Consider the following 13499-nt stretch of genomic DNA (forward strand, 5'->3'; position numbering starts at 1 on the left):
AGATGAAACATGCCATGTCATTTTTCCACTGTATAGTGACATACAATTTATAACAATCCAAATTGCACCCAAACAAGCCATAAACGACAGCAAATACATTTTTGCTCACACAGGATGAAAGTGTAGATGTGATAGGATGTTATTCAACATCTCGTTTTCATGAGGACCATTAATAACTCACTTGAGGCTTACAAAGAGCTGTTGAAACTGGTCTTTTTGTATGCCACAAAGGGAGGGAATATTTCCACATAGTAAAAAGCATGGCAGATTAACATATGGGCTTTCCTAAAGTTTCAGCTGGTGTTAGAAATAGAGGACCAGTAAAGATAGGAAGATCCAAAGAATTTTCCGGTCTTCTTTTAAGATTGATGTTGACTCACCTATACTTCACTGCATTATACACAAATAAAATGATGCTTTTATAATTGTAATGATATATTATTATTATTAGATATACCATTTGTCAAATGCATTTTGTCTTTTTCCAAGAGACAATGTCAGCCATTTCATAGTGACACAGGTTGATACTCTCATTTGAGAATGATCTTTCAAATAAAGACTGTGTCCAGGCTTTTTGTAAGAACTTACCTGTGCTTCTTTCTATTTACTAATTAAAATAAAGTCAAGTAGATGAGCCTAATGAAGTGTATTAAGCTTTCTTCTCACTGAGCTGAGCCCAGAGTATTTAGAAGAAAATGCTATACGTATGTCCATACTGCAGTCCCTGTAGAGGTACCAAATTTCTCTCTGGTGTGGAATATATAGTAATATCTAACATTCCTATACTACTCTGATTCTGAACCATGAGAATGTTCTGTGCACCTTTAAATTCATTTCAGCATGAATTTTCCCATTTCTGCAAACGGTTTTCACCAGGGGCCTCATTTATAAAGAGTGCGCATACACAAAAATGGGTCTGTAATGTGCATATGCAACAATAACACAGAGAAGCTTAGATTTAGAAAGAAATAATTCCCACTTGGTTGGAAATTGAGTGTACATGTAAGGAAGCTTTGCAATTTAAATACAGTGGGAAGTAACAGCTTCCTGTGAATACCGCTAAATGTGCAAATCACACATTTTACTTGATATCAAATTATTTTGCTTCACAATAACTGCATGTTGTCTATTGGGATAAAAGAAGCATTGAAGCACAACATTATTCTGATGACTTTATTGATGTATTAATGTAGTCTGGTTAATTGGTTAATCTGTTCCTGCATAATGATATTTGTTGCTCCAATTATCTGTAGTTTACAATTTAAATTTCTATCCAAAATGAAATAGTGAACCTTTTGTGTATTGGTAATTAATTGTGGGCAATTACAGGCTGCAAACAGCTGTGAAGTGATTTCATATGCTCACAAATCTATTAATAGGAAACATAATGATATAAATAGGCTTGTAAATTGTGTATTGTTTTTGTTATTGCTAGAAGACAAATCCAACCAAACCGTATGGTGAGAACATGATGTGAGACACCACAAAGAGTCTCTTGTTATGATGACGTGCTAAGTGAGCAAATCTGTATTCCCAAGAGGCATTTTTTTGGATCTCTTGGAGTTTGTCCCAGGCTTGGGATGTGTGTAAGGTCTGTCCACTAAGTTTTAGCAATCTTTAGATAAAACATCCAATTCATCCAGCACTATCATCTTAGCCATATTGGTCGACATAGTTAAACTGACAAGATGTTACATCAGAGATCCTCACATAGTGGGGGAACAAACCAACAGCAAAACACAATTTGCTGCTATTCCCGATTTCCCAAATGTAATCAGAGCAAATATATGCACTCATTGTGTTGTTATTGGGGTGCCTAGTCAGAATTTCATAAATTTTATGCAATTTAATTCTATAACTGAACAAAGCATTTTTTATTCCCAAATTAAATAGAGAAGAGAAGAGATGCTACAGTGACTCATTCTCTTGTACACGTTTAGGTTGCACGTATGGTCTGCTTAAAGCACAATGGCACAACTGACCTCATGCAATAGTATATTTTTATTACATATTTGAATTTGGTACATAATCCTTCTTATTTATTTTAATTTGTCAAGTTTTAAATAGAGCTTATTTTGTCCTATTTACATTCCCCAACATTCCTCTTTTTTTGCTATTTTACTATCAAGGATACCAAATGTCTTGTGTAAATGTTCCTACAAACAATTTACAGTTGACAATTAACAGTTTAACTGTTCAGTTTATTGTGTGTCAGCCTGGAAGGCCACAAGTCTCTCATTAAGACAATGAGCCATCTTTAGAGAAGACTGATCATTAATTTCTGTCAAAAGGGATTTGGGACTGCACTTTTAGAGCTATGTTGCTTAACTTAAGTGTTGCAGTATAATTGAACTTGCCTGCAATTGATTGTATTCAAGGCTCTCTGGTGTGCAGTGAGTTTCTTGTTCAAATTGTTCCTTAATGGGTTTCAACTAAGAGCATCTCATTTTCTGTTTACTTTTATTTAGCATTACCAAATGTCAATCACTTTTGATAAACATTTGTTAGTCACTAGAAAAATGAAACTTAATTAACTTTATATTTTGTCATTAAAAACAATTAATAACTGTAATCTTTAGATAATTTAAATGTGTAATATGTGTGGATCTGGTTCTTTTATAATAAGGATAAAAATCTGTATGCCTTTTTTACTATTAATTTGCATATAAGCTAACATTTGCTGCAAAATCTTGTTTTAAATTGTGTTTTCTGTTGTTGCTTTAGCTATAAACTAATAATATTCATGCCAATGACTGGCATAGTACCAATTTGACTCAGCTAGTAAGTATGCTATATTGGATTTTATACTCCAAAGATGATGCTAGCTGTAACGCAGTATCTTGAATAAGATGATCTTAGGTCTTAAGTGCCACTCCACTAATTATTCATTTATGAAAGACAAACAATAATATTCCTTTCTACATTGATCTTTTTGAGTAAATTTCCAGGTTTGTTTTTTTACAGCATATCCAATTTTAATTGTTTTTCCTAGTACCAAACTTTCTTTCCGCTTCTCTTATTAGGGGTCACCACAGCAGACCATCCGCATGTTTGATTTGGCACATGTTTTTATGCTGGATGCCCTTCCTAACGCAACCCTCCCCATTTATCCGGGGTGGGACGGCACGAAGGCTTGTGCAACCCTAATGGCTGGGGTTGGTTCCCTGACCGGGGATCGAACCGGGGCCACAGCGGTGAGCGTGCCACATCCTAACCACTAGACCACCAGGGAACCTTTTCCTAGTGTTAACTGTTTGATCCATTTGATAGATAGAAAATAGCAGTATTGTTTCCTAGTACCAAACAATACTGCTATTTTCTATCTATCAAATGGATCAAACAGTTAACACCAAGGTGACATTTGCAGGTAGAGCAGGTGCTCAAACACTGCAAAGTGACTTAACTCACAAAACAACCTTAACAACTTTGTCATAACAACATTTATTTGCACTATTTTATTAGCTTTTGTCAGCAAAACTAACCAATTGTTGGTGATGTGGGTGGATCCACATCAACTGGGCAGTTCCAGGTTGGCTTCATGCAATGCTCTTTACATTTTAAATGGATTGGAGTTTTGCACTGTTTGGAATGAAGAAAAAACCATGGGTAGCAGTTCCAGCAAAGTGGGTTTAATGTCAGAGCCTCCCAAAAAGAGCAAGTATTTTAGTTTTATGAAAATAAAATCCCACAAAAATGAAGACTGTGATAAAGATCTCTTCAAGCATAAAAAACAGCCTTGCCTGTGGATTGGAGGCCGCAATGAACAAACTGGAAATTTTAAATCTGGAAATAGACACCAAAACATATGTAAGGAAAAGTTCCGGACAAGGTTTGATCCACGGATTACTGCAAGGTATTACCTACATTCTTTCGTTGAATTCTGAATTAAATTATATATTTTTTTGTACCAACATTAAATGTGCACCAGGACATTTACCATTCAGCTTCTTAATTAGTTCCAGATAGATATAAACAGAATCATTCAGCATTCTTTTCTTTCAATCTATGAATGGTTTTATGCTACAAAAAATGTATCTCTAAAATCCATGTAAGATATAATTTCATGTTTTAACCTACTCCTGGTATTAATGTATCTGAAAACATGCTATGTCTTCACGATTGTAAGCCATTTTCATATTTGTAAGCTGCTCCCCTTCAGCTCAGTGTCAATTGCCAGGTAAATATGACTCCAAGGAATATGAATCAAATTGCTGCCCTTTTTAACAGTTCACTTCACAGCAGGCAGCAAAGTATTCAAAATTTGGGGGTTTTGGAGAATAGCTTTCTTCTATTTTTGGAAATTGTATAAAATCCTTTTAGTTTGGCAGATGTGAACTCCATACAGAGACCTGCTGTGGTAATTGTGCATTTAATTTTTATAAAGAGGTATGAATTATAATAGGATAAGATAAAAGATTATCTGAGCTTATCATGTGACAACTGAAAAGTAATAAGCACTGGATAATGTTTATATATCATGTGTGTAGGATATTTGCAGGAAGCACATAAGAGGGATTTAAACCAATGATTAATGTTTTCCAGGTATGACATCAAGGCTCTGATTGGTCGGGGAAGCTTTAGCCATGTGGTGCGTGTTGAGCACCGGTACACTCACCAGCCCTTTGCTATTAAACTCTTGGAGGCCAGGGAGCACAAGGGTCGTGATGCATGCCATATCGAGCTTGTGATTTTGCGAAGGGTCCACCACTCTAACATCATCCGTCTGGTAGAGGTGTTTGAAACTCCCCACCGTGTTTATCTTGTCCTTGAGCTTGCCACTGGAGGAGAGCTACTGGACCGTGTAGTTTCAAGAGGCTCCTTCACAGAACGTGATGCCACCAAAGCTCTAATTATGGTGTCCAGAGGATTAAGCTACATTCATGCACTGGGAGTAATTCACCGGGACTTAAAACCAGAAAACTTGCTGTACTACCATCCAGGGCAAGACTCGCGCCTAATCATAACTGACTTTGGCCTGGCTTGCTGGAGTCGGAAAAGCCAGGCGGAGGAATGTGATGATGTGGCAACAAGGGGCAGTTGTAGAGCTGGGACTGCTGAAGATATTGCCAGTTGCGCTCAGTCAGAAAGGGAAGATGATGGAGGTGCTGATGTTGCCGATAGTTGTGATATTGTAGAGAGAAAAGCTAAAGGTTCAGAAGATAATTGCAGATTAGTAGATGATGGGAAAACTAGAGATGAGAGCCTCCAGAGGAGAGTTGTAGCCATTAGAGGAGATGGGGGGAAAGATATAAATGGGATTAGCACAGGAGATGAAAGGGAAATAGATAAAAGCTTGGGATTTGAAGGAATGGAAAGGGGCAGCGATGGAGTGATGGATGAGATGACCAGTGCTCCAAATTTTTCTGAGGGCACTAAAAGAACTCAAAATGCCTGCATACAGAAAAGCAGGGCAGCTGGGTTAGGAGCTTATAAACACTCAAACCTTAATGTGGCAGAGGGAAAAGAAGAACAAGTTACTCTGCATACACAAATGCAGTTTTCACATGGCCAACTAAAAGAGAGGAGACAAAATGACTGTGCTATAAGAAGAAGAGACAGAGCTGGTAGAAGCCTTGACAAATCCACAAACCTTCATTGCAAAATAAAGGAATATCCTATTAGTTCTGAAAGCCAAAAGTCACATAACTGGGCACTAAGGACGCTATGTGGTACCCCCGAGTACCTGGCTCCTGAGATGGTGGCTGGTCGGACGTATGGCTGTGAAGTGGACATGTGGGCCTTGGGTGTGATTTCCTACATTGTTCTGAGTGGTTCGATGCCCTTCGAGCAGCGTAGCCGGCCTCGTCTTTTCACGGCCATTCTCAGAGGCAGCTACAGCTTCCACGGTCAAGTGAGTTCCATGATGTATGATGTGTTAAATCTTTCACACTATCTCTGTTTCTATTTAACCTTGATTCTTCAAGGTCTTCACCACCTCTGTAGAAGAACAGCAAGGTCATATGTGTAGATGTGGGTCTGTGGCATGATGCAAACATGCATATGGGTGTTTTTATTCAATGAATGCATTATTTTCATCATATTAATTATGATTCAAGAAATATGTATAGTAGCTTTATATCTGTATAGCCATAATCTGTAAAGTAATAATACTAATATGGAACAAAGTATTCTTTTGTCTGCAATATTGCTTTATTCAACTGACAGCCTTTGAAAACAGACATAATAAGATGGAAGCAAATCCCATATACAAAGGATTTACTGCATTTCAGATTTTTAACCTTTAGATTTTAAATTGTAGTGTGCTGGTGACTCATTTTTGAATGGTCTGATCCAGTGTCATATGTGGCACAAAAGGCCAACAACCACTTTTCAGAAGTGCTACTTTGTTTTCTTGTCATTGACTTGTCTTATTAATTTTACTTTGATAATGCATTGTCATCTTTTTTAAAAGGCGTTCTAAAGCTCTTACTAATTCGGATATATTATTCAGATTGGATAGTTTATGTGTTTGGAACTAATACAAATATACAACTACAGATATGAACAGAAAGAGCATCTTTGTGAAAATGCATTTATTTAAGACAGGTTGGTGCCTATGGAAGTACTGTAATAAGAAACACATTCATTATCAGGACTGTTTGTTGATCTATAGCTAGCTAGTTTGTTATATTTTGAAAAATCAGAGACAAGTTCAAACTAAATACAAAAGTGCACAAAAGAGATATTTACATTTAGCCCCATGAACAATTGTAGTTGAGGCTATTTATGGTATTTTGTAGAACTGTTGGAGCCAGAATTCATTCACAGACTGTGCTAATACTGTAAAAATTAAAAAATAAAATCATTGTTATCCTAAATCCAGATGTAAATTTGGAATATGAATTGGAAACAGATACCAGCAACCACCATTTAAAATTCAGATGTCATTCTCTTTCCCAAAAGTACTAGGTCAAGTCCCCATAGATGTCTATGTCAAGCTTTCAAGTATTTATCTCTTTTTTATTAACCCTTAAACTTTTGGGACATGCCAGAGGTTCCAGAATTATATTATATGTATAACTACATATTATTTGCTGTTCATTTGACTGTAGTTCCTGTATAATGCGTCGAGGTAAATAAGTAAAAAGAAAAAAAACATGCTGAAAGTTTACAGAATTACCACTGAATTCCAGGGTAGATGTAATTGTTTGTAACAAAAAAAGTAAATTACCTAAAAGAGTTAAGTGCCATTTATGTTGGTCTATTAAGGATACAATTAAAGGACAGCTGTAAAGAAGCAATAAAGCAGTAATCTGGGACCAGTAAACAGCCACTTGTAAACCAGAGGGCAAACAGTGTGTGTGCTTGTTTGTGTGTGGTCAGCTGTGTAAACACCCTTGATGTACCTGATGCACACTAGCTCACTCAAGTTTAGCCAGTACACTACAGCTCAGGTGTAACCCCTGGCCAGTCCCGGTTGAGCAAGGAGGTAAAGAGGATTGCAGCAGAGGAAGCGGATTGAGGAGAAGAAAGGAAAAGTGACACACTGAGAATTACCATAAAGCTTTTATCACCTTCTTCACACAACATGCCGACACACACTCACGTACACAATTTCATTTCCACCTGAGTGCAATGAAATAATAGTCGCTACTATGACTAGCTACTATGATGAATTGCTTTACTCTTGCAGGAAAAAAATAACTTTAAATGTGTTTTTATATATTGCTCTACTCAAATAGCGCATTTAATCTAATATCACTCACTGTTGTTCAAGCAGTCACTGTTTTATACCAGTCTCGGAAATGCATGGTAAGCTAAAACACTGAGAAAATGATAACACTTATCTATTATATTGTGTATCTCAAGCTCTATGCTAAGCTATGTTTTTTTCAGTGCAGATATTCAGGTAAATACACAAGTGTTATTATGAGTAATTAAACTTTCTAACCTTTTTATGGTTAAACTGTACATTTACATATACATTAAGATCCTCGCCTCAGATCGGAAATTCAAATTGATGAACGAGCAACCAACCGACAAGACAGAGAATTGTAGATGATGGATGAGCAGGCCAGAGTTAGTCACTCAGCTCTCTCAATGTTTTATTGATGTTAGACTTTTTTTCTCTCTTTCCTCTTCTCAACAAACATATTAATGACACTTGCCTTTGCTGCAGAAATGACATGACTTATGGTTTTGTATTTTGTGCGTGTGTGTGTGTGTGTGTGTGTGTGTGTGTGTGTGTGTGTGTGTGTGTGTGTGTGTGTGTGTGTGTGTGTGTGTGTGTGTGTGTGTGTGTGTGTGTGTGTGAGTAAAGCCAGTGCTTTGAATTCCATTCATCAGCAACAGACTTGCAATTGTCAATTTCATGGATGATTAATTGTTATTACTATGCAAGAAAGAGTGTTTGCACATGGGAATTTGTGTGTGTGTGTGTGTGTGTGTGTGTGTGTGTGTGTGTGTGTGTGTGTGTGTGTGTGTGTGTGTGTGTGTGTGTGTGTGAGAGAGAGAGAGAGAGAGAGTGAGAGAGAGAGAGAGAGAAACAGAGACATGGGTTCACAGATTTGCCTTTTTGCTTATTGCAACTTTACATATTTATAGGTAGACAATGTTTGCCAGTAATCAATAATACTAGTCCTAGTGTAATTTACTATAGATGCCATGTATTTTGCTTCAGAAAAATCACAAAATTCGATTTAGCTACTGATAAAAAGATCAGAGTTTTCTATTTCAAAAAGAAAAATTGAATGCCTATGAACCATCAATTGCCTTTTACGGTTGACTGTTTTATCAAAATACAGTGTAAAAAGTGGAGTACAGTTACTAATTCATATTCTGTGATTTTTTTTCCCCCAAAATATAACAGTATGACAGAAAGTAAGACATGTTCTATTGTGGCTGTGGGTTCTGTGATCATTTCCCATCTGACACTAGTCTTAACAATAACCACTAAAACCAGGAGCAATAATGGAGGCACTTTAAGACCTAATTTACCTTTTAATCAGCATTTAACTTTATGTGAGACGACATAAAGTAGACAAGCAAGCTTTTCATTGTCTTCAGAGAATACAAACACTAAAGATACTACCATTAAAGATTGATGTGTCTAGTAGTAAACACATTTCAGGCTACATCCCAAACCACACACTGCTGTTCTAAATCATGTGCCACTATTCTGAAGGACTATTTTGACATAGTGTTAGGTACAATGGTGGGTGGTATAATGATGCAGCAAGTAAGATATGCCTCCTTCTGGCCAAGGTCCCTGGTTCAATCCTGTCCCTGGGTGTTTTTTAGTTTCCTCAAAATATGGCAGTAGGTGGATTGACTACACTAAACTTTTCCTATGAGTGAATGGATGGTGCCCTGGAATGAACTTTAGTCTTATCCAGTGTCATTCTGGACCGGCGTAATACCATCTCCCACACACCTGACCATGTCAAAGCCAAAGTGTTAACTCTAAATCAATATAACATTTGGTAAAATGTGATTTGAGAGGCAGCTGTACAATGTTTTTGTTTACACTCAAGTGACTATTCTGTGATTGTTGCATTTGTCAATTAAGTGAATGGCATTACTAATGTTCCTGTTCAGTACTCTTAGTACCCTTGGGATAGCTATCTGCTTTAAATCACTAATTTATTTCCAGATGTATTTGGTGTATTAGAGTAAGAAGGAAATGATTAAAAGCATGGGCCAGTGGAGACTCAGTCTAGTTCTACATTTAGACCTGTATTTCAAAACTGTTAAACAGTTTTTATTTTATATTCGCCACAGATTGTGAGCTATTCATTAACTCCATAGAGAAAAATAAGAGATAAAATCAAAGAGCATTCTGAACTAGTGACATTTATTGACTAATGGTCCCACATTCAGATGGTGGCAAGGCGAGAATGCCACAGTGTTTATTGATGCTTGCGTGGTGGATCTGGGGGTCAATCTCACATCTTATCATTCCTGCTTAATTTAAGTTGCAAAGCTGCTTGCATTCAGTGGCAATTTTTTTCAAGAAAGCATCTCCTAGCTAATGTCAAATGAATCGATGTTTTATTTAGACCCAACTGCTGCAGCTACAGTCCATGTAAATGGTAAATGGGAGTGAGGCCCATAATACATTTATTTTATTATCGAAGTATTCACATTAAACAGAGCAGATTTGTTTTTTCTTAAGGTAGAAAAAAATATATAATTACAGAAGACTGCTCTTGCCAGTGGGTCAAATTACCTGAGTATACTCTTGCCTGTGCTTTTAAATTTTTGCATAATGCATTCATTTCTTTTACACAAAATAGACTGTTGCATGCTAATTGAACATATACATGGAAAAACTTAGACATTTTATTCACTTTTTTCACTTTAATACACTCATTTCTATTCATTATGTAATTGCGTAAATTAATTAACACTTTAACATCTGAGTTAGGAATGTTAAAGTAGGCACAGTACAAAAAAAACGACAGCACACATATAGTGCTTTAAACTCTAAACTTTGTAAACACCTTTCTAACATCCCTCTCTGTCTTCCACACAGCCATGGAGTTCAATCTCTAACCAGGCCAAAGACTTCATAGATCGTCTGCTGTGTGTCAACCCAGAGGAACGAATGACTGCAGAGCAAGCTCTTAAACACCCCTGGCTACGCAACATGGCTGCCTGCTCCTCTAACACGAACCTCCATCGACCAATATCACGAAATCTCCGTCAGCGGGCTTCACGCGCTTCCAATTATAGCACCGGTTCATGCTCGGTCCCCAAGTCACGATCTGTCGTGAGCTCTCGGTCACAATTACGACCTGATTCCAGACCGTTTTTTTGTACCAGATCACAGCACAGTATGGCAGTGTCAGCTTAAAGCACCTGTTCTGAGATGACAAAAAAGCACCAACTAAACCAGACTAATCAATATTGCTGTATTTTGAAAATTGCTCCGTGCAGTGCCATGCAGTGTTACAGTTACAGTTACAGTATATGTTCTTTTTTTTATTTCATATGAAGTTCACCACATGATATACACTCACAAGCTTGTAAGTTATGATTAATCAGCATTAATTAAATTATTTTATTAAGAATAAAAAATGCTACAAATGCTGTAGATGTCCAATTACAGCTGATTTTTCAAAAAGCCATAAGCTGATAAACAATTTACAGGTTTTTTAAATGATTATCAGTTCCTTAAGTGTATAAATGCAGATGTAAACAAATATACCCTATGTAGCATTATTTCATCACTATACAACCTGTGCTGCTGGTTTTCATGCTCTATAATGTTCATATTTTTTTTACTTGCTGGCATTGATTGTATAAATAAAATAACCCCTACTCCCTTCATTAATTCTCCCATCTGATTACCTGCTATAAAATAAGACAGCGAATATACTAAAGATATGCTGTCAGTTTGATAGCACGTTCACGTGAGTGCCAAAACTCAGCTCAAAGCCGGTTTGGTCAGCGTGTCAACTGTATTTGGAACATTTTACAGCACAGATGGTCCTCTTCTTAAACGGGTTTAGGAATTGCAGTCCCTGGAAGTAACTCCAATTATTTGTTCTTCCTTCCTGGCTGGGGGTGCCACAACCATTTATGGCTGAAAGTGCAAGAGAGCACAATTAGCCATGATCAGCTGTGGTATAGAATATAGAGTGAGCTCTCAGGTGGGAATCGGCTGTGAATGAAGTGGGAGAAAATTAGATAAAAAATCTTTGTGTGTGTGTGTGTGTGTGTGTGTGTGTGTGTGTGTGTGTGTGTGTGTGTGTGTGTGTGCGTGTGCGTGTGCGTGTGTGTATGTGTGTGTTCCTGTGTTCCTGTGTGTGTGTTGCTACGGTTTGGAAATTGAAACAGCAGAGTTGAAACAGCAGAAATCTATCATATACCTTTTGCACCTTGCAGGCCTTTCACTCTTACAGTATGGTTAGATATTATCACAGGTTGGTGAGGTCTGAGTGTTGCTGCCCCAGGAAAAAAGCTTAGCCACTTGCTCAGTGGCAAATGAACAGTCATAAAAAAAAATAATAATAAATAAAAGTTTTAAAAAGTGAAAAAATATTGCCCCCTGCTGGAAACTTCTAGAAAGGTTTTACAGATGTGAGATTTCTTCATCCATTACCTTGAATAGCACTTTCATTGTTTATTTATCAATGATATGAATAAATTTCAGTGTTTCTCACATACTGAATCCAACAATAAGCTACTGTAGCTCACTTGCTGCAACACTACTATGCTTTCTTAGCTTCAGTTTATGTTTATGTTTGTTTAAACCTAGAAGGATAGTTCTGATTGGTATAGATAGATTGGATAAATCTTGTTCTAGCTTGGTTAAATTCTTTTAATATATCTTTGATACCAATTCTGTTGAATTCTCAACTGGTCAAAAGGCCGGAAATAATTGTATGTTTTAACAAAGTGACTCTGAAAGCAAATCCAGGTTTATATTAATGTTCTCAGTGTAATACATAATGGTATGTGTGTGTGTGTGATGTGTATTATGTGTATAAACAATAAATCATATGAATAAACTGTAACTGTCAATTATCTGACATGAGAGAGCTTTGCAGTGTTTTGGTAAAATGAACAAATGCTAATTATTTTATTTATTAACAAAGAAAGAGAAAAGAGCAGTTATAATGTCGGTGATAATAGAAACTTGTCTCGACTGATGCTCAACAATATTAAACACAGCTATAGATGTCAAAATTTGATGTTATTAATAATTTTTTTATTAGTTTGCATTAATCAATAGCTTTGGCAATAGAGGTAAGTTTTTCAAATTAGGACCTAGTTTGGGCAACTCTCATCTATTACCACAGCTATTGATCAATGCAAACTATGCCATATATGAGAAGAGAAAATTGTGGAAAAAATATGTTTTAGGCACTGAACTCTGTTGTGAAATAAATTGGGTTGTTACTTATAGTATTTAGCTTTCACTGAAATTTTGTTAAAAGATCTGCAGTTACAGTAATGTCTTTTATTTATTTATAATTTTTTATTTATAATTAAATCATAACTGAGAAAAAACATGTCAACTTTAACTTAATATAATGTTTTGTATAATGCAACATTTATTTTTTGCCCCATGGCCTTCAATCAAGTTTGATTTTTGGCCTTTCATAGTAGAAAGTTTTTGCACCTCTGTATTACAGAAATAAAACACGTCATGACATTTTAAAATAAAATAAAAACTATTTTTAAAAATGTTGAAAAATAATCAGCCAATCATAATTTTAAATAGAAAAATGTGTTCTTTTGATAATGGATAAAGGTTCCTTTATTAGTTAAGTAGAGAATAAAACATAAGGATACATGCTGTTATAATTAACTTCAGGTGCTGCGAAGCAGCATGACATGAAGTGAAGTCATTACCACCCCAAAGTTAATTATAACAGCATGTCTCTTTATGTTTTATTCTGTTCTCAACTAATAAGGGACCTTTTAGCCATTACCAGAGCAACATGTTTTTTTTTATGTACAGGAAGAGTAAAGATAGACATTGTCACGCAAAATTAACAAGACCATAGTTAACTGATTCATTTCACTTAAACATTTATTATAATATTGGG

This window comes from Silurus aristotelis (genome assembly GCF_946808225.1).
Source record: "Silurus aristotelis genome assembly, chromosome: 12".
Lineage (NCBI taxonomy): Eukaryota > Metazoa > Chordata > Actinopteri > Siluriformes > Siluridae > Silurus > Silurus aristotelis.